Source organism: Bactrocera dorsalis, chromosome 2 (genome assembly GCF_023373825.1).
Source record: "Bactrocera dorsalis isolate Fly_Bdor chromosome 2, ASM2337382v1, whole genome shotgun sequence".
Taxonomy (NCBI): Eukaryota; Metazoa; Arthropoda; class Insecta; order Diptera; family Tephritidae; genus Bactrocera; species Bactrocera dorsalis.
This window is the reverse complement of record NC_064304.1, coordinates 77,057,206-77,078,779: the sequence shown is the minus strand read 5'-3', so window position 1 is coordinate 77,078,779 and position 21,574 is coordinate 77,057,206. Positions and strand designations below refer to the sequence as shown.

Below are 21,574 nucleotides of genomic sequence, written 5' to 3'. Positions count from 1 at the left end.
CGAAACCATAGCTGATGGCTCCCTTGGTTTTGCTGAGAGGACCGATGGACTCCTCGTTAAGCATTATCAATGCCTGCCGATAAGGTTCATCGGTTCTCTCCAGCCTTATAACCCTCCAGTCGTGCGTGGGAAGTGAGGGGTTGCAGTATTTGAGGATTTCCTCAATCTCATTTGCAGTGGAAGGTTCAGCCGGAAGCCAGACGCGAGCTCTAGGGCGAAGAGGAAGGTCCGCTTTGTCCACGGCCTCCAGTCTGGCTCCCTTTCAAACCTCCCCCAACTGAGATACTGCCTCCTTATATAAGATGGCCAATCTTTCATCGGCACACCTTGTCAACTTGTGCAGCCCATGGTGCCAACCGGCACTTACGTATTTTGGGGGTGGCCCCGGGTTTCCCTTAACCACTTTGAGGAAGACTGGAGAGATAGCCACCGCTACTCTCTTCCACTCTTCGTGGGAGATGGCACTGTCCTCCCTGCTACGGTCGAGCACACCAAGTACTCTGGCGCCAGCGCTTTTAGCGATTTCGCTAAAAGTTGGCGCAACCCCCGCTCGCGGTTTCTTACCAAGGGAGGTTTCTCTAATAAGACTAATACTGAGGTCTTTGTCCTGTCGCTGCAGCTACTCAGCAACGGTTTCATCGCCACAGGAGCAGCAGCCCCGCCTGGAACGAATGCGGGTGTCGATTTCGACATCCCCTCATCTCCTTTCGTCGCCTTTCCGTCGACGTTAGTTTTGTTTTTTGGTGACTTGTCCATGCTAAAAGGGTCCCCACTCAGAGCCGCTATCCGTACCCCGGAAGGTAGTCGCCTTTGTGGTCTCAAGGTTATCTCAGTGACGAGGCCAAGACGGAAGTTGACGTACGCCCTCATGAGGCAATACGTTCAGAGCCGACCAGCGTAAAGAAGGAGTACTCTCAACTTACACCTACCACGCCAACTTAACGACGACCAAGGGAGGGCGGTCGTTTGCCAGGGTTTTAACGGGAGGCGGAGGCAGTTGCGACATTAGCCCAGCAGGTGCCAGAATGTCGCCACCACCAGCCCAGGGTTCTACCAGATCCAAATAAGTTTACCTACTCTAAAGAGAAACCAGTTCAGTGCCAAAGTCCTCAGGGAGTTGTCAGGCTGTGCAGGCCGCAGGCCATTTAGCGTTACCCAGGATGCACCAGCGTGGAGGCGACCTGCATTACATCCCGATTTTAATCTTAGATAAATTAATTTTTCAAAAAGTTTTGAGATTTGTGGAAGTAGTGAAATGGTCTATATGACGATACTACGTGAGGATCCTTTCTGGGCTTAGGAACCATAACAACTTCGGCAACTTTCCAAACGCTTGGAAAATGTGTCAGACGGATTGCTATATTGTAAAGATAGGTGAGCTTCCGTAAACATTTGTATGGTAACTGCTTTAACACTTCAGCTGTAATTAAATCGAAGCCATCTGATTTCTTAACTTTAAGCTTTTTAATTTCACTTTTAAGTTCACAAATGGTGATTGCTGGGATTGTTGCATGATCCCGTTGAATACTACTGAGGAACGCGATTTCACTATTCTGGTTTGGACGAAAAGTTTCAGCTAGGTGTTTTGCAAATGCATTAGCTTTATCACAATCACTTCTAGCCCATGTATTGAAAGCAACTTTTAGTGGTGCAACGTGACTTGTTGGACGTTTCAGATACTTTGTACTTTTCCAGAGTGAGTAATAATCTTTTTTGTCAGCGGATAGTTGAGATAAATATTTATTAACTGACTCATTCTTAATATGAGCAATTTTTCGTTCGAGGTGAGCGGGTTTGTTGCCATTTCCGTCGTAACTTTTTTTTCTTAATTAGAAGGATTTTTTATTTCTTTAGGGTAATTTGCACCTATAATTTCCCGCTTTAACTCCGGAGTGTTTTCCCAAGCTGCTTGTTGAATTTCTTTCGTAAATTTGTTTTAGTCTGAAGTATTTGTTTGAACGAAGTCCAGTCCCTATTTTTGTTGTATAACTTCAGACTAGTATCTTTTTTAATTACTGTTTCACTTACTGTTAAATATAATAGGGAGTGATCAGAGCTTAGATCTAACCCACCTTCTATTTCTATGAAATTTCGAGATATTTTCCTAATTATAAAGAAGTTTATTACATCTGGTATTTTGTTGGTGTCCGTTGGCCAATAAGTTGGTGTTCCGATCGATACAAACTCACACCCGGTTTCTTGAGCTGCCTGGAATAAGTCTCACCCTTTAGCTGTCGTTAGGCGCGATCCCCAGTAAACATGCTTAGCATTAAAGTCGCCTCCCATAATAAATTTGTGTTTGTGCATATTGAGAATTTTTTTATATTCTTCCACGAGGATTTTGTATCTCGGCGGGCAATATATTGCAGTAATTGACAAGGGTTGGTTCATTGCTTTTAATGTAATACTTGTGGTTTGAATATTGTGCGTACTGTTTTTTCTATCCTCATAATGTTTAATGCTGTTTTTAACAATAACGGCAGTGCCTCTCCTCGCACAATTACTAGGGTGGATTTTATGATGGATTTCGTAATTTTGGAAAGTTATATGGCCGTGTCTCGTAAAATGAGTTTCGGATATTAGACATACATCTATTTTCTCTTTTTGTAAAATAAGTAGAAGCTCTTCTGATGCTTTAATAGTCCATTTGCATTCTATGTCATAACTCGGAGAGCACCATTCATGCCTTAGATTTTGTTTTATTTTTATTTTTTCGAGGTTATCCAAACGGCTGCAAAGATCGTTATTGAATTTTTCTTGTTTATTTAACTTCTCAAGGATTTGAGTTAGTAGGTCTTTGGTAATCTTTGTGTTTTGTTTTTCGTTCACCACGTTTGAGTTGTTTTTCAATACTTCAGAAAAAGTGAGCTTACTCGTCTGTACATGATTCTGCTTGTTGACAGTACTTTTATTACTAATGTGTAGATTATTTGATGTACTGGGCAAATTTGTGGAAACTTTTTGTTTCTTCAAGGCTTTGTTACAAATACTTTGAAGCTCCTTGGCAACAATACATCCTCTGTAGTTTGCCGGATGGCTTTCGCCACAGTTACAGTATTTTGGTTTTTCTGAGTTTGTTTTTTAGCACTCGATGGTTTTGTGCTTACCACCGCATTTAACGCACTTTGACATTTTGCCACAGAAGTTCTTGATGTGCAAATGCCTGGAATAAGTTTAGAATTCCTAACAGGCTCGATGAGAACAACAGTGTGAAGAATGCGTTTCATTTCATAAATTTTCTTGATGTCTTCATTACAGGTTCTCGTGTTTTCCACTTGAGTTTATTTACGACGTTCATAACATTTAAACCTTTTTCTTTTCAATCAGCGATAATATCACTAATGCTGCACAAATGGTGGAGATTTTTAATCATAACCTTTATTGGACGTGTTTGTTTGTCTTCAAAGGAATACCATGAATTTCCCGACGCAGACAACATTTTTGTCACTGATCTGTAGTCATCACTTGATGTAACGCTTACCTTATGAATGTCGTTATTTAATAGTTTAAATACAAATGAACCCTTCGTATTATCTTTAATTAGGTTATTTAGTTCTTTATAATTAGAGATATTTGAAATCATAATAGGTGAAGGCCGCGGTTCATATTTCGTTTCTTCATTTTTAACTGTGTGGTTTTCACCGGTAATAGTGAGTTAGTTAGCCAATAGTTAGTAAAAATAAATAAATAATTATATTATATATGTGGCAACTACCAGATGAAACGTTTACCAATTTCGATGTATACTTTTAGGCTAGCCTAGTACAGGCAGAGAACGTAAAAGAATAGCAGAGGACGTCTATCATAGAGAAGGTTCACGGCGGGGAGATCGTAAAAATATTTTTGGCTAACTCGGTCGAGATGGTCCATTTTCACCACAGCCAGCTTAGCAGGAGAAATTTTAACATTTTCGCTTGAACAGAGCTGAGCGCGAAATAAAAATTATGCTCAAAACTATATATGTATTGCTCTAACAGACGTATGTTCGCTCTTTTGCTTATATTTGTATACGTTTATATGCAAACATGTGTATTCGTATGAATTCTTTTTGTGCTTATTATATATATGTATTATATATGTAGTTAGGTATAAAACAAACTATCATAATATTATTAAAAAAATTAAATATATTACAATAGTGATAAATGTACATTAATCGTACATTTTATCATTCAAAACTTATATGCATATGTATCATGACCATATGTGTTTATGTTCGCTTTCGCGAACTTTTTTTTTTGCTTTACAAAAACAACAATCGTTTGAAATAGTAGCATCAGCAGCGTCACAAGCCAATATGGCAGCCAAATAGTCGATTCCCAAATTTGTAGAAAAATACACAACAACAATATTTCCATTCATGAAGGCAAGCGCACTTTCAACAGGCAAACTTGCTTCATTCATAAAAACAAACACCATTACATCCCCCCGAGCATGCCTTTGCCTACAAGTGTCTTTTCGCTACGGTGGCAAAAGCTAAAAATCATAATTTGAACAATTTCTGATATTTGTATGAGAAGGAAAATGTGACAACATAGTTTATTTGTCGATTTTCAAGTCAAGAAATGTATCAAAGAAAATATACATTATTCCTCTCAGTTATGTGTACAGTGAGTCCCGGTTAAGTAGTACTCCGCTTAAATGAAAATCATCCCTCTTAACTGCCTATATCTTGCTGCATCTCACGGTTTGTTGTTTGAAATACATTCAAACCATTGTTTTAAGTACGACTCGGTTAAGTATCCGCAGTCGCTTATGTACCATATTAAGTTTTTATTTTTAACAAACCACAAAAATCTTTATCTTTGATTGTGGCCCATAACCGGGATTGACTGTATTTTACGCGGCTTGCAAAAATCTGCGTCGATATGTATGCAAGCTCATACGTATATATTCATACAAATTTACGCAAGTTTGTGGCGAAGCTGTTAGCGCGGCAAGGGAAGCGGTAACAATAGACGATCGTTTGCTTATTGTTTCGGCACAGCTCGGATTTTCTACCAACAACACAATGCTTTGTCGACAGATTGATTCGTTGACGACAAACGACAAACGACAGTACGAAAGTGAAATGAAAACAAAACAACACAGCTGTCCAGCAACAACGCATCTCTCCATTTTGCATGTACACAATTTCGTTGTGGCTAAATTTTTTATGCAAGAAATAAGTAAATAGGTATATATTTTTATTTTAAATTATCAATTGTTATTACAAATGATATAATAGAGCTATTTTATGCTTTTATTTGTAAAATAACGTCAAGTTTGTAAGAGTTGTGAATAATTTTACATTTTACATATTAGTGGCATCTCCACTCTTCCTCATCTCTCTTCTTCCATTCTACTGTCGTTGGCAAGTAGGAGTTAGGGAGAATGACAACTATCGGCCTACAGTCGTGTATTCGTGTCGTCGTCAAAATAAGTGTCCATAAGAACGTGTGTAATATTTGACAGATGTCGTTTGTCGTTTGTCGTCTGTCGTCGTTTTGTGTTCAGCACATCAGTGTCAACGGAGATTTCGCATGAAGCATTGAGTGTACATATTTACATACATATGTACTGTATCTAGACAAATTTACAAACATTATCCCTATGGTATCATATTTGTTTACATGCACACATAATTATATGTATATGAGCACATGTGGGACCGCTTGGTCTTTTAACATGATATCGAAACTTTTAATAATTAAAGCAAATATACATACATACATATGTATATGTACATATGTATTTTAGTATATAAATGTTCGTTTTCGCGAATTTAAATCATATTATCACTTATCAATACACAAATAATCTATACACAGCACTGATTGAAACAATAACCATATGTTTTATTGTGGCTAATCGCGTGTCAACATTCATTTCAAAAACTTTGGACATTCTCGAATGGAATGTTGTGTTCTACATAATTCACAACTGTCAATGTCTTGAGGTTTTTTTGAAAAACTGGTGCCTCTAACAGAAACGCACCGAAAGTTTTCCATCATAGTATTTCCGAGTTATCTTTAAGGGTGTCCTCAAATTGATTAAGTGGGGTTCTGGGTAGTTTTAATCCACATACATAAGAAGATTAAGATGAGATCCCAACGACTACGGTCTATGTATACATTGTACATGTTTGTGAGACAACTATTGACGATCCTCTGAAGGTGTTCTCTGTATTTAGATAAATACCACTTTCTAGGGTTGTCTGGGGTAGGTTGGATTAAATTTTTAATGCGCGATGACTTGAACTCGTTTTTTTTTGTACTGTGATATCTGGTCCCTCCATGCCATCAGGAAACCATCATTTTTTAATGGTGCATTTTTAACAATTGCTCCTGCTTTTCCTCGGGTTTTTTTGAATTAGATGGAGCAGTCTCTCCACGTTTCTAATCTTGAGATTGTTTCCATATATGTTCATCGATATATTCGAATAAATCAGAAATACATAACTTAAAATCCTCCATTTTCGATCAAAAAAATCCACTTAAGTTTTTAATAAACCGGATCGTAAAAATTTATTAAATTGAATTGAAACAAGTAAATAAACGAATGGCGATATTCCAGGACAAAGAAAAAATGTTTAACATTTTTTTTTTAATAGTGAATATTTAGCTCATTGTAACCACTAAACAAGGAAGAAAACGACTACAAGTGTGAAACACACAACATTCACATATTCTTAAAGTAGAGTAGAGATAAATCTTTATTAAAAAATTTTGTTACAAAATAAATTCTAATTCTAATAAATAGAGCAATAACTACCTTTGGGTCACAGTTTTCACAACACAAGAAGGACTTAATATCTTTTAATTTAGCAAAAATAATTTCTCCTAATCCTATTTTATGACAATTTCTGTCAACTTCCTCAAAAAATTTTATTTCTAAATTATTAAAAAATGCAATAAATTCTTCATACGACTTCACTAAGTTGCATTTATCGATCTGGTTTTGGTGTATGAAGATGAATTCATCTAAAGGAATTTCATCTCCTAAATAAGGTAATGGTAGGATGCATGTATCCATTTTAAAAATTTTCAAATAAAGGTAGCTGCAAAAATAATTAGAAACATTTTCTTTTAAAAAGTTAACTTCTAAACTACTATCTAATATAATGGATCCAACAATGAAGTGTTCGGGCTGTGGTAAGTCCTGGAAATCCTGCCAATGAAAGGTCACTTAAAACAAAATCATTGCACACATTAAGAAGAACGTTATGGCTATGTTCTGAAATAAATGTGGCTTCGGGTTCTAGGGGCATCCTGAGTGTGACAACAATCGCCACAATCGTCTTACACTATTAACGTTAATCAACCACCCCTTGACAAATTGAAATTATGTGTTGTGTTGTTTCCTATCTCATCTATGATCCGAATTGTTTTTAAAACATTTTCTGCTCATCTAAAAACTGGTTTTGCACTGGGGAACATATAAAAACTTTTTTAGTGGGTGCAATGACCACAGTGAAACTGCTATTAAAGATATCGAATAATTTTTTGAAAAAATAAACGAAATCCGCGGTATTAATAAAGCTCATACTGTTTGAGCTTAAGGCGCCCGAGCTGTAAAGAGAAAGCATACCTGAAGTGACCGTATTACTTAACACTTGAGATGCGAGTTTAATCTTCACTTTTGGGAAGGTATTAGGGTAAATATGAGCATCGGTTAATTTATGGCAACACCGATAACTCGACTTAGAGTCCTGTTTATAAAAATAGACTATACCTGACCAACATACGCGACTATTTATAAAATCAACTTTATTTTTCATATTTTGTGAACAGTTTCGACTACATTTTAAAAAAGGGGGGCTATCGTAAAAAAACAAATTTTCTTAACATTAACGTTGAAAAGAGGCCGTGATATTTAAACACCTAACAAATTAGCTAAATTTTGAAAATTGGTATCCGGGTCACAAACAAAATGGCAAGGAACTAGCCCCATATTTGGAAGTTGGAAAATGGCTTTAAGAATATATTTATTGAGGCATCCCCTTTGCATCAGTCTTTTACCCAAGACACACATGGGCTTTCCGTACTACTATTTGTACTACAATGAAAGCTCATGAAACCATACACCAACATAGTGACACACATCTAGAACGTCTACCTAGTACATTCAACAGCTAACGTAATTTTTTTTAAATATATAAAATGAAAATGGACGTTACCAAAGTGATAACCGCAAACTACCAAAAAATATTGTATTATCGGAGAAAAAAAATAAATATTTTACATTAGCTCTTAGGGCTTTCAAATCAAGCAAAAAATATATCAGGCTTGCGTTAGAAAAAAAATTTTAAAAAGATATCGAACTTGCTGGTCAATGGTAAATATTAAACAGGTAGTTTTTAACATATCGTCGGCTTAACGTGCAAAGGTGCTAAGTGCCATTTTTGAATTATTAAATAAAACAAAAAAAACTGAATAAAAATTGAAGTTCAAATTTTTTTTTTTATTTTTCTAACGCAGTTTTGTCAACTGTGATATTTCATTTAAGTACAAAAAAAAATATAATAAAAAATTTAATGAGCGCCTTTATATAGGCCTTTTTTGGACTTAGCACATTTTCTGGAGTTATTTGCACTTGGATGTATTGGACTTAGCACATTTTCGAAAAAGAAATATTGCAGTTTTTTAAAAATAAGAAGATATCACTCATGTGGCAGGTCGTCATAATATTGATGGTAGTCTCTTGGCAAAGAAGTTTTTAAATATTGCAAATCTGCGTATTTTCTTGCTGTTAATTTTCTTCTTTCTTGGTGAAGCTGTGGCAAATTAGACCAATCCGTTGACACAACCCTTCTGTCCACTCTTTGTTGTAAATAGCTCCATGGCTCTAGAAAACGCAATTTATAAAATATTTCCCTTTCCGGTGTGTATTTTAATCACCCTTTCCGCGACCTGGGCGAATTGTTTTTAAAAATTGTATGCCATTGAAACATTTGAAAAAAGTATGATACAAATACTCTACCATATAAGGTGTAGGTTTCTTTTGAGCATTCTGACATATTTGAATATACTCTGCTGGTACATTAACAATTCGGTCTTTAATAACACGCTCGATAACTGAATGTACGCTGTCAGCTTCCATTTGGGTGTGCCCCGTTTCTAGTATTTTTTGCTCAATTATTACGCCATGTTTAATAGATGTATTGAGCAAAGCGTTTCTCATAGAAACATTCCTATTCTGGTACGTACATCCATCACTATAAAGAATAATTTTCATAGCAGCTGCATTCTCGGTAAGATTTGGAATTATTTTATTCTCGATGAAGTACACCCAAATGCTAGCAAATTCTTCGGCAGATAATCCACCTTCTACTTCGTTCCATATGAAGCAATAAGTATCATGATTTATCAAATTGTAAAACACCAAATTGTGGACTTGCAACTTCGTGCGGTAATAAAGGCTGCTTACTTGGGATTTTGGTGCCAAGGTTTCTCCGATTTTGTCCTTTTGTTTCTCTTCCGTAGCTTCATGTTTTTTTGCCTGGTGAAGATTGTAGACGTCATCCAAAATATCTCTCACAGTATGTCGCGCACAGATTTCACACTGATCTTTTTTAGGGAAGAATAGACCAAGCTTTTGATCCGCAAAGGCGTTATAAAATGCTGAAATAGAGAGTGCGGGTTTTCCATGTGCATTACACCAATCCTCTACGTAAAACTCGAAGAGTTGTTTTTTTGACGACCATTCTGGCAAAAGATATTTTTTTTGAGTTGTTGCACTGCAGTAATGTGATTCCATGGTTGGCATAGAATTGAAAAACGAATTTAGAGATTCAATGTGCAATGCTACAATTTTGTTGTGGTGCGTTCTGTGTAGTGTTTCTTGAAATCGTAGGCTGCTTAACCCAATTTACCACCGTACGTCTGCCAATGCTAAAGGTGTTCAAGAAGAATGTTCTGCAAACTTTAACACTTTACATGGTATTGAAATGTTCGACTCCTTCTGCTCTTGTGTTTATCTTTGCGATTTCGCATTCTTGCAGGAGTTGTTACTTGAATCAATGTGACTTATGTGTCTGTTTCTCTTTCCAGTCCATTTGCCAGAATTGTTTAAACAATGCTTGTCTTTGGTATTCAGTAATTTTTGCACAGTGGAGAGCAACAGAACTAGTGGCTTTTTTACAGCTACATCGCTCTCCAATGACTTTTGCATTTCTAACTCTTCGATGATTCCACAGGCCATTCTCTTTCTTTTTCCCCAGATAAAGTTTCCCATTTTCTCTCTGTTTTTTATTTTTTGCTGCGAACGAAGCTGGATTAACCATTTTTCCTCTGCTTTTGCGCGTTTGTGACTTAGAAAGAAGGTCAAGTGATTCATCCGAATCGCTATTAAAGCCATAAGGCACCAGTCCTAAAACTCCATCATCTGCGTCATTGCCATAATCGCTGCAATGCTCGTTACTGCTTTTATCACTATCCATTGAATTGAAATTCATCCTAAAAATAAAAAATAAATAGTTTTTATTGAAATTATTTGATTTTTATTTTTTTTTGTAGCTGATGTGTTTTATATTTATCTATCGAATCTCTTCAAAATATCAATTTTGACCATAAGTGGACTTAGCACCTTTGCACGTTAAGCCGACGATATAAAGAATTTTTTACCTAATAGGTGGAAAATTCTCGATTCTGGGAAAGGGATGTTCAGCTATTAGGCGAGGAAAAATTTAAAAATGCATTCCGAGTGAGCAGGGAGACGTTTTTTTATTTAGTGGACGCATTAAAAAATGTGCGCAAAAAGGATACCTATTGGCGTAACGCCTTACCACTTGAAAAACGAATTGCTGTCGCTTTATACACGTTAGCTTCTTCCGCAGAATATAGAACAGTTGGTAGTCTTTTGGAATCGGTCGCACAACAGTAGGAGCAATAGTGGTACAAGTTTGCGAAGAAATATGCAGAGTGTTTAAGAATGAAGTATTCGATGCGCCGAATGATGTGAAAGTGAATGAAATAGTCTATGGTTTTGAACATTTAGGATTCCCGCAATGTTATGGCGCAATAGATGGGTGCCACATTGAAATACTCGAGTACTCGACGGTTTTATTTGCATCAGTAGACTATAGATGCAGATTTACTTATATCAATGTTGGTACACCAGGACGAAGCAATGACTCCACATTATTTGAGCAGTCGGCTTTGAAAAACTGTCATTCCGATAACGAAATTTTTAAAAAATAAGCAAAAACAATCGAAGGCATTGAGGTGCCGATACTTCTTATAGGAGATTCAGCATTCAAACAGTCTAAATACGTTATGAAACCATTTCCATTTTCTGTTAATCAACCAGAAAGTAAAAAAATATTAACCAGACGCATTTCATCGTGCCTCGCTAAAGGCTCGCTTCAGACAAATTGGTCGAGGTCTGGAAATTAATTTAAAAAATGTTAACCTTGTTATAAAATCTTGTTGCATTATTCATAACATATGCAACAATAGAAATGACACTGTCAATCTGCAATGGATTCAACAAGCAAACGCTGGAAATAGCGGAAGGCAACCTCATAGAGCACACATAGACAGACAAGAAATCATTTACGGAATTGAAATTCGACAGGCAATTATGACACATTTTATCCACGGTAAATATTATTTGTAATTTTCACAAAGAATTGATATTTTTTATTTACATATGTTTATTTAACATAGCCATAAGAACGGCGTTGGTTTGCTCCATCAATTTGAGCGCCTTTTCCTCATTTTCCAAAGATTTATTGAAATAAGCTTCCATCATCTTTTGCTCTTTTTTAGCCAGTTTGAGATAATCTTCATTGGAGGATGGAGTCATGTGTAGAAGTTCACGCAAGTGAGGAAAGTTCTCTGATCGCCATTCACTTGGGAGTGGCCAGAAACGATTCTTTTACATATGACTCAAGCAGCTCACGACTTCCGGTCTTTGACCAAGTATCCTCTGGGTAGCCTAAGAACATCCGTTTGAAGGCGAGCTAAAGTGAGAAGGCGAAATATCCCCTACTTAGGGTTGTGCGCTGGGTTTGGGACTCGCCACGTAAAAAAAACACCCCCAATGAAAAAGCAAACACAGCCTCGGATGAGAGACCCCCTTTTTGATGACGACCATGGCAAACGAAATAAGGACTATGATTTGAGGGCATGCACCTGGAATGTCCGGTCCCTTAATTGGGAAGGTGCCGCTGCCCAGCTGGTATGTAGATGTCCTCGTAAAGATAAAGGCTGACATCACCGCCGTCCAAGAAATGCGATGGACGGGACAAGGACAGAGACGAGTAGGTCCTTGTGACATTTACTACAGTGGCCATATAAAGGAGCGCAAGTTTGGTGTTGGATTCGTGGTGGGAGAGAGACTCCGTCGCCGAGTACTTTCATTCACTCCGGAGAATGAACGTCTAGCCACAATCCGCATCAAAGCGAGGTTCTTCAACATATCGCTGATTTGCGCCCACGCCCCGACGGAAGAGAAGGACGATGTGACCAAAGATGCTTTTTATGAGTGCTTGGAGCGCACTTATGAGAGATGCCCCGCCACGATGTCAAAATCGTGCTTGGCGACTTCAATGCCAGGGTGGGCAAAGAAGGTATCTTTGGCACTACGGTCGGTAAATTCAGCCTCCACGAGGAAACATCCCCAAATGGGTTGAGGCTGATCGACTTCGCCGGGGCCCGAAATATGGTTATCTGTAGTACTAGATTCCAGCATAAGAAGATACATCAAGCTACCTGGCTGTCTCCGGATCGAAAAACCACCAACCAGATCGATCATGTTGTGATAGACGGAAGACACGTCTCCAGTGTTTTAGATGTGGTTCTAACATCGACTCGGACCACTATCTTGTTGCAGCCAAAATTCGCACCCGCCTCTGTGCAGCAAAAAACGCACGAAAACAAACACAAGGAAGGTTCGACGTCGAGAAGCTGCAATCACAACAGACAGCCGAACGATTCTCTACTCGGCTTGCACTCCTGCTCTCTGAGAGCACTCGTCAACAACTCGGTATAAGGGAACTGTGGGACGGCATTTCAAACTCCTTGCGTACAGCTGCAACCGAAACCATTGGTTTTCGGAAAGTGCAAAAGAACAGCTGGTACGACGAAGAGTGCCGTGTCGCAGCGGAGAGAAAACAGGCTGCCTACCTCGCAACGTTACGATCGACCACAACACGTGCGGGATGGGATAGATACCGAGAGTTGAAGAGGGAAGCGAGACGCATTTGCAGACAGAAGAAGAAAGAGGCCGAAATGCGTGAGTACGAACAGCTTGATAAGCTGGCCGACCGGGGTAATGCTCGAAAATTCTACGAAAAAATGCGGCGACCTACAGAAGGTTTCAAGACCGGAGCATACTCCTGTAGAACCCCCAAAGGTGATCTAGCCACCGATGCCCAGAGCATACTTAGATTATGGAGGGAACACTTCTCCAGCCTGCTGAATGGCAGTGAACACATAGCACCAGGAGAAGGCGAACCCGATTCCCCAATCGATGACGATGGAGCAGACGTTCCATTGCCCGGCCATGACGAAGTTCGAATAGCAGTTGCCCGCCTGAAGAACAACAAAGCGGCAGGGGCCGACGGATTGCCGGCCGAGCTATTCAAACACGGCGGCGAAGAACTGATAAGGAGCATGCATCAGCTTCTTTGCAAAATATGGTCGGATGAGAGCATGCCCAACGATTGGAATTTAAGTGTGCTATGCCCAATCCATAAAAAAGGAGACCCCACAATCTGCGCCAACTACCGTGGGATTAGCCTCCTCAACATCGCGTACAAGGTTCTATCGAGCGTATTGTGTGAAAGATTAAAGCCCACCGTCAACAAACTGATTGGACCTTATCAGTGTGGCTTTAGACCTGGTAAATCAACAACCGACCAGATATTCACCATGCGCCAAATCTTGGAAAAGACCCGTGAAAGGAGGATCGACACTCACCACCTATTCGTCGATTTCAAAGCTGCTTTCGACAGCAGGAAAAGGAGCTGCCTTTATGCCGCGATGTCTGAATTTGGTATCCCCGCAAAACTAATACGGCTGTGTAAACTGGCGTTGAGCAACACGAAAAGCTCCGTCAGGATGGGGAAGGACCTCTCCGAGCCGTTCGATACCAAACGAGGTTTCAGACAAGGCGACTCCCTATCGTGCGACTTTTTCAATCTGCTGCTGGAGAAAATTATTAGAGCTGCAGAACTGAATCGAGCAGGTACAATCTTTTATAAGAGTGTACAGCTGCTGGCGTATGCCGATGATATTGATATCATCGGTCTCAACACCCGCGCCGTTAGTTCTGCTTTCTCCAGACTGAACAAGGAAGCAACGCAAATGGGTCTGGCAGTGAACGAGGGCAAGACGAAATATCTCCTGTCATCAAACAAACAGTCGTCGCACTCGCGACTTGGCACTCACGTCACTGTTGACAGTCATAACTTTGAAGTTGTAGATAATTTCGTCTATTTAGGAACCAGCATTAACACCACCAACAATGTCAGCCTAGAAATCCAACGCAGGATTACTCTTGCCAACAGGTGCTACTTCGGACTGAGTAGGCAATTGAAAAGTAAAGTCCTCTCTCGACGAACAAAAACCAAACTCTATAAGTCGCTCATAATTCCCGTCCTGCTATATGGTGCAGAGGCTTGGACGATGACAACAACCGATGAGTCGACGTTGCGAGTTTTCGAGAGAAAAGTTCTGCGAAAGATTTATGGTCCTTTGCGCGTTGGCCACGGCGAATACCGCATCCGATGGAACGATGAGCTGTACGAGATATACGACGACATTGACATAGGTCAGCGAATTAAAAGACAGCGGCTACGCTGGCTAGGTCATGTTGTCCGGATGGATGAAAACACTCCAGCTCTGAAAGTATTCGACGCAGTACCCGCCGCGGGAAGCAGAGGAAGAGGAAGACCTCCACTCCGGTGGAAGGACCAAGTGGAGAAGGACCTGGCCTCGCTTGGAATATCCAATTGGCGCCACGTAGCGAAGAGAAGAAACGATTGGCGCGCTGTTGTTGACTCGGCTATAATCGCGTAAGCGGTGTCTACGCCAGTGAAGAAGAAGAAGAGATAATCTTCATCACTATTCCTCTTTCTCTTTATTGCAGCCGACGAAGTTGATGGTGCTTCTTCAGGTCCACTTTCATTTGTCAATGAAGATGCCGCCATCGATGTATCTAATGGATCCGAAACTGTGGAATAAAAAATGTATAATACATACATTGAAATTGTAATATTAAAATAAAATAATTGCTATTTCAAACAAACCATTTTGAATGCTTTCGTCGGCCAGTTCGTATGTGAAATTTGATTTATAGCTGCCAATTATTTTGTGTATGTCGTGGTAGAATTCCCAATTAAACGGAGCTCCTCCACAGCCTTCCGTTCCTGTCTGATATGTTTAAATTAGCACATACTTATTATTATTGTATAATTATTTACAAACCTGTACTTCTTTGTTAAATTATTAATTCGATTTCGCAGCTCGGCTGGCGCTAGGAGAACACCGTGTTCATTTACAAGTTGCGTGCTCATTGCCGAGTAAATGTGGCTATTTTTGCGAACTCCACGCAGTTGGTTATTAAATTGTGCCCACACTTCAATTATATTTCTTATTGCGGCATTCCCAATATATTTTTTTTTTTTTTTGGACTTTCTCCATATTTTTTGTCTTACCGCCACATCTGATAAATTTATTTATTTTTTATTTTGTCAGCTGGCAGCGAAAACATATGATTTTGACAGAATGAGCTTTAAAGCTTTGGGTGTGTTCAATGCGATCCATCGTAGTACATTGCAGAACACCACTGAATTTCAATGGTATGTAGTATGCTATTGTAGTACGGAACTCTATTTGCTTTGGAACAAAAATGTGAAATACTGATGACACACATATAGGTTCTATAATATACTACATTATATACTACATGTGTGTCTTAGGTATTTAACAAAAAAATAAGCTAACGGGTGGGACCAAGGCTCCCCACCTAAGTATACCTTGCACCATTATGGTCATTGCAGTTGTGGCTTATCTAAATGTGCGATTTTCATCGCCATAATCTTCAAAACCTCTCCCCCTGTTAAATTCCCTATCACACTGCAAATGATATTTCAGTGACATTTCATCACAAGAAACTTATATGAACTTTTGTTCGAAAGAAAACCCTTACTCCTAATTTGTAAAGACTTTATGCTGCTTTGGTGCAACCTGGGAAACGATGCCAATCTGCGACAAAATTATGTAACTCATGTTACGAACTATCTGGCAGCATGACTCACGTAATCCTCGTAAGTCCTACTTGCTTACGCAAGAACTGACGTGGCGCAATCTGATTGGTCTAATTGGGAAACCGAAAGCAATTAGTGTAGCAAAGCAGGCAATGGGAAAAACGAGCATACCGTCAATAACATTCAGAGGTTGCAGTTGAGACTAAATTTTTTAATTAACCTTTGATTTAACATTTAAATTAACCTCTGAATTCGGTATTAAATATTATTTCAGTTAATTGCAAAAAATTTCTGGCATTTTTTATTAACATCTTAAACAAGTTATTCCACCCTCATCGCGCACTACATTTCTTCTTCTTCTTTACTGGCGTAGACACCGCTTACGTGAATATAGCCGAGTCAACAACAGCACGCCAGTCGTTTCTTCTCTTCGCTACGTGGCGCCAATTGGATATTCCAAGCGAGGCCAGGTCCTTCTCCACTTGGTCTTTCCAACGGAGTGGAGGTCTTCCTCTTCTTCTGCTTCCCGCGACGGGTACTGCGTCGCATACTTTCAGAGATGGAGTGTTTCATCCATCCATACAACATGACCTAGCCCGCGTTGCCGCTGTCTTTTAATTCGCTGAACTATGTCAATGTCGTCGTATATCTCGTACAGCTTATCCTTCCATCGAATGCGATATTCGCGGTGGCCAATGCGCAAAGGACCATAAATCTTTCGCAGAACCTTTCCAAATGAAAACTCGTAACGTCGACTCATCGGTTGTTGTCATCGTCCAAACCTCTGCACCATATAGCAGGATGGGAATTATGACGGACTTATAGAGTTTGGCTTTTGTTCGTCGAGAGAGGACTTTAGTTTTCAATTGCCTACTCAGTCCGAAGTAGCACCTGTTGGTAAGAGTAATCCTGCGTTGGATTTCCAGGCAGACATTGTGGGTGGTGTTAATGCTAGTTCCTATATAGACGAAATTATCTACAACTTCAAAGTTATGACTGTCAACAGTGACGTGAGAGCCAAGTCGCGAGTGCGATGACTGTTTGTTTGATGACAGGAGATATTTCCTCTTGCCCTCGTTCACTGCCAGACCCATTTGCGTTGCTTCCTTGTTCAGTCTGGAAAAAGCAGAACTAACGGCGCGGGTGTTGATATCATCGGCCTACGCCAGCAGCTGTACACTCTTATAAAAGATTGTACCTGCTCGATTAAGTTCTGCAGCTCGATTAATTTTCTCCAGCAGCAGATTGAAGAAATCGCACGATAGGGAGTCGCCTTGTCTGAAACCTCGTTTGCTATCGAACGGCTCGGAGAGGTCCTTCCCCATCCTGACGGAGGTTTTGGTATTGCTCAACGTCAGTTTACACAGCCGTATTAGTTTTGCGGGGATACCAAATTCAGACATCGCGGCATAGAGGCATCTCCTTTTCGTGCTGTCGAAAGCAGCTTTGAAATCGACGGAAGAGGTGGTGCGTGTCGATTCTCCTTTCACGGGTCTTTTCCAAGATTTGGCGCATGGTGAATATCTGGTCGGTTGTTGATTTTCCAGGTCTAAAGCCACACTGATAAGGTCCAATCAGTTTGTTGATGGTGGGCTTTTACCTTTCACACAATACGCTCGATAGAACCTTGTACGCGATGTTGAGGAGGCTTATCCCACGGTAGTTGACGCAGATTGTGGGGTCTTTTTTTATGGATTGGGCATAGCACACTTAAATTCCAATCGTTGGGCATGCTTTCGTCCGACCATATTTTGCAAAGAAGCTGATGCATGCTCCTTATTAGTTCTTCGCCGCCGTGTTTGAATAGCTCGGCCGGTAATCCATCGGCCCCCGCGGCTTTGTTGTTCTTCAGGCGGGTAATTGCTATTCGAACTTCTTCATGGTCGGGCAAAGGAACGTCTGCTCCATCGTCATCGATTGGGGAATCGGGTTCGCCTTCTCCTGGCGTTGTACGTTCACTGCTATTTAGCAGGAGGGAGAAATGTTCCCTCCATAATTTCAGTATGCTCTAGGCATCGATGACTAGATCCCCTTTGGGGGTTCTACAAGAGTATGCTACGGTTTTGAAACCTTTTGTAAGTCGCCGCATCTTTTCGTAGAATTTTCGAGCATTACACCTGTCGGCCAGCTTATCAAGCTGTTCGTACTTACGCATTTCGGCCTCTTTTTATTCTGTCTGCAAATGCGTCTCGCTTCCCTCTTCGACTCTCGGTATCTATACCATACCGTAAGTGTTGTGGTCGATCGTAACGTTGCGAGGTAAGCAGCCTGTTTTCTCTCCGCTGCGACACGGCACTCCTCGTCGTACCAGCTGTTCTTTTGCACTTTCCGGAAACCAATGGTCTCGGTGCGCACTACATTTAGCGGAAATTATAATGTCGCGCGAGTTACATTCCCATACTCTAAACACGTAGTAATTATAAATATAGTAAGTGCTTAATATCGTACTAGCATAATAAAATATACGTTCCAAATTCAGCTAAGTTGAGTTGAGAGTGAGCGTATTCCTGTTATGTGAACGCCAACTCAACTATAAGCATACATATGTACAAAGAATGTCCGTACAGTTAGTCTTAATATTAGAATTAAGCACACTAACAAATAATGCTAGTACAGCTAGCCCTATGATTAGGACTAAGTAAACTAACTAGCATTGTCATTTAGTCTTAAGATTCACTCGAATAAAAACGGTTGCGTGGAAAACAAAAGGCCGAAGCTTATTTTTTTATTTTTCGCAAAACCATAACTGGCGCAGTCGGGTAAACTTTGATCAAAAGATCAAAGAAATCGAAAAAACGCATTGCAGAAAATATTTTAAAAAGTTTAATGAAAAAAAAAATTCGAACAAACGTATTGCCGGAAATATTGAAAAAGTTTAAAATAAATACTTAAGTATACATTTTACAAAAAAAAAAGAAAAGTCCGAAAATAGTATAAAATTCTATAAAAAACGAAAAGAAAGTGCAAAAAGTTTAAAATAAATACTAAAAAGTACAAAATTCTGTAAAAAACGAAAAAAAAGTGCAAGAAGTTTAAAATAAATACTAAAATATACATTTTATAAAAAAAGAAAGTGCGAAAATAGTACAAAAATCTATAAAGGAAAAAACGAAAGCTACAGTGTAAAACCAAAAAAAAGGAAAGTTTTTTTTGGTGAAAATCGAACTCAAATTTCTAAAAAGCAAAAAAAAAAAACGAAAGTTACAGTGGGAAAAATTCAGAAACTTTTTTTGTGAAAACCAAACCCAAATTTATAAAAAATCACATGAAAAACGTTTAGTGAAAATAAAGCGTTATAAAAAAGCACTAAAATCTTAAAGGAAAAGAGAAGTGAAATAAGTGCTAAAAGCGGTAAAAAATTTACAAAAAGTTACAAGTCGTGCTAAAAAGTGCTAGTGTCACGTATCACAAAAAGTACAGTACTCGTATACATATATATAAAACACAGTTTCAAAAAAAAAACAGTGCAATAATACTGTTTAATATAAAACAAAATTGTTTGGTGTAAAAAGTACAGTATCGACAAAGCTAAAATTTACAGCTTGCAACACGCGTTAAAACTGTAACAACGGAACTTGCGGTATATACATATATGCATATATAAGGCACAGTTTCGGAAAAACAAACAGTAAAATAATACGGTTTAATATAAAACAATTTTCTTTTAAAAAGTACAGTACCGACTAACATACATATATATTGTTACGAATTTACTGCTTGCTAGTTTACTTTGTTAGGTTCGTATCTCTGGATTGACAAATAAAATCAACACTGTTTAATTTAATTCAACAACTCTTTATTTCACAACTCGTCTACACTATAGCAGTTTACTCTTAGCACTGATTGATTACGTTGGCGCTGCCACGGCTTATATAGCCACGCACTTCTCGCTGATGCCGACGTGTCCTTCTAGAATATCGCGTCTGGAAATTACCAGAACATACGGCTATACGGCGCCAGACGCAAGCAGACAGTCGCGGCGCCAGACTCAGCAATTGTTTACCTAGACAAGCAGACAGTGCGGCGCCAGATGTCTATTGTTTCGACGAGCAGACAGCCGTGGCGCCAGATGTCTACAACAAGACAAATGCTATTCCATATACCTACAGCTATTGTTCATAATCAGGGATGCATATAGTAATACAAATATAACTTAATACTACTTTTGTAACACTGCCCTCCACTAAAGCCTAATCGTCCCGATTAGGCACAAATCCTCTTGAACCAAATGGGGCGAGCCTCTCCAAATGTACTACTTTCATTTTACATCGTGCTTTCCCATTTCTTTGTATGCGGTATACCACGTCATTAAGTCGTTTCATCACCATATAGGGTCCTTCCCAGGCTGTCTGCAATTTCGGGGACAAGCCTTTCTTTCGAAGTGGATTGTACAACAGGACCAGATCACCTTCTTCAAAACCTTTTGAATTTGCCGCTTGATCGAACCGGTCCTTCATCTTATTGCTCATCAGATGCGTATGCTGTCTTACCATTAGATGCAATTCATTCATTTCTTCCTTTAAGGCAGAACAATAATCTCCATCATTTCTTACAGCTGTAGGATTCGTTCCAAACTTAAGATCAGCAGGGAGTCGCAGATCAGATCCGAAAATAATCTTTGCTGGCGTGTAACCAGTTGTCTCGTGCTTCGCTGAACGATACGCCAGCAGGAACATCTGGATGCACTTGTCCCAATTCCGTTGGTCTTTATCAACGATTTTCCGCAGATGTTCTTCGAGCGTTCGGTTGAATCTCTCTACCATCCCATCTGATTGTGGGTGTAACGCTGTTGTCCGTGTCTTGTGGATGCCCAATAATGTACAGACTTCTTGGAAAATGGAAGATTCGAAATTTCTGCCTTGATCTGAGTGTAATTCGACGGGCACTCCGAACCTTGTTATCCAATTTTCTACGAACGCTTCGGCTATTGTCTTCGCTTCTTGGTTTGGTAAGGCATATACTTCTGGCCATTTACTGAAATAGTCCATGACAACCAGTAGATATTTGTTTCCGGCCGTACTGGTTGGAAACGGACCTGCAATATCCATTGCGACTCGTTCAAATGGTGATCCCATGTTGTACTGTTGTAGCCTACCGCGACTTTTGGCTTTAGGACCTTTAGCTGCCATGCACTCTACGCAATTACTTATCCATTCTGCTATGGAATCTCGACAACCGATCCAGTAGAACCGTTGTTTAATCTTCTCTATAGTTTTTGTTATTCCAAGGTGCCCTCCACTAGGTCCATTGTGATATTCTTTCAATACTTTTGGGATCATGGACTTCGGTACTATGATCAGCAGACGAGAATGTTTGCCATCTTCGCTTTCCCAGGTACGATGAAGGTATCCATTAACGAGGTTTATGCTGTTCCATTGG

The 21,574-nt window shown here is 39.4% G+C and overlaps 1 protein-coding gene across 1 annotated transcript in view; it reads right to left on the bottom strand.

Annotated features, from left to right (window-relative positions):
- The window catches only part of LOC125776632 (uncharacterized), a 220,059-nt gene that overhangs the window by 194,422 nt on the left and 4,063 nt on the right, over window positions 1-21,574 (bottom strand). The window lies entirely within an intron of this gene.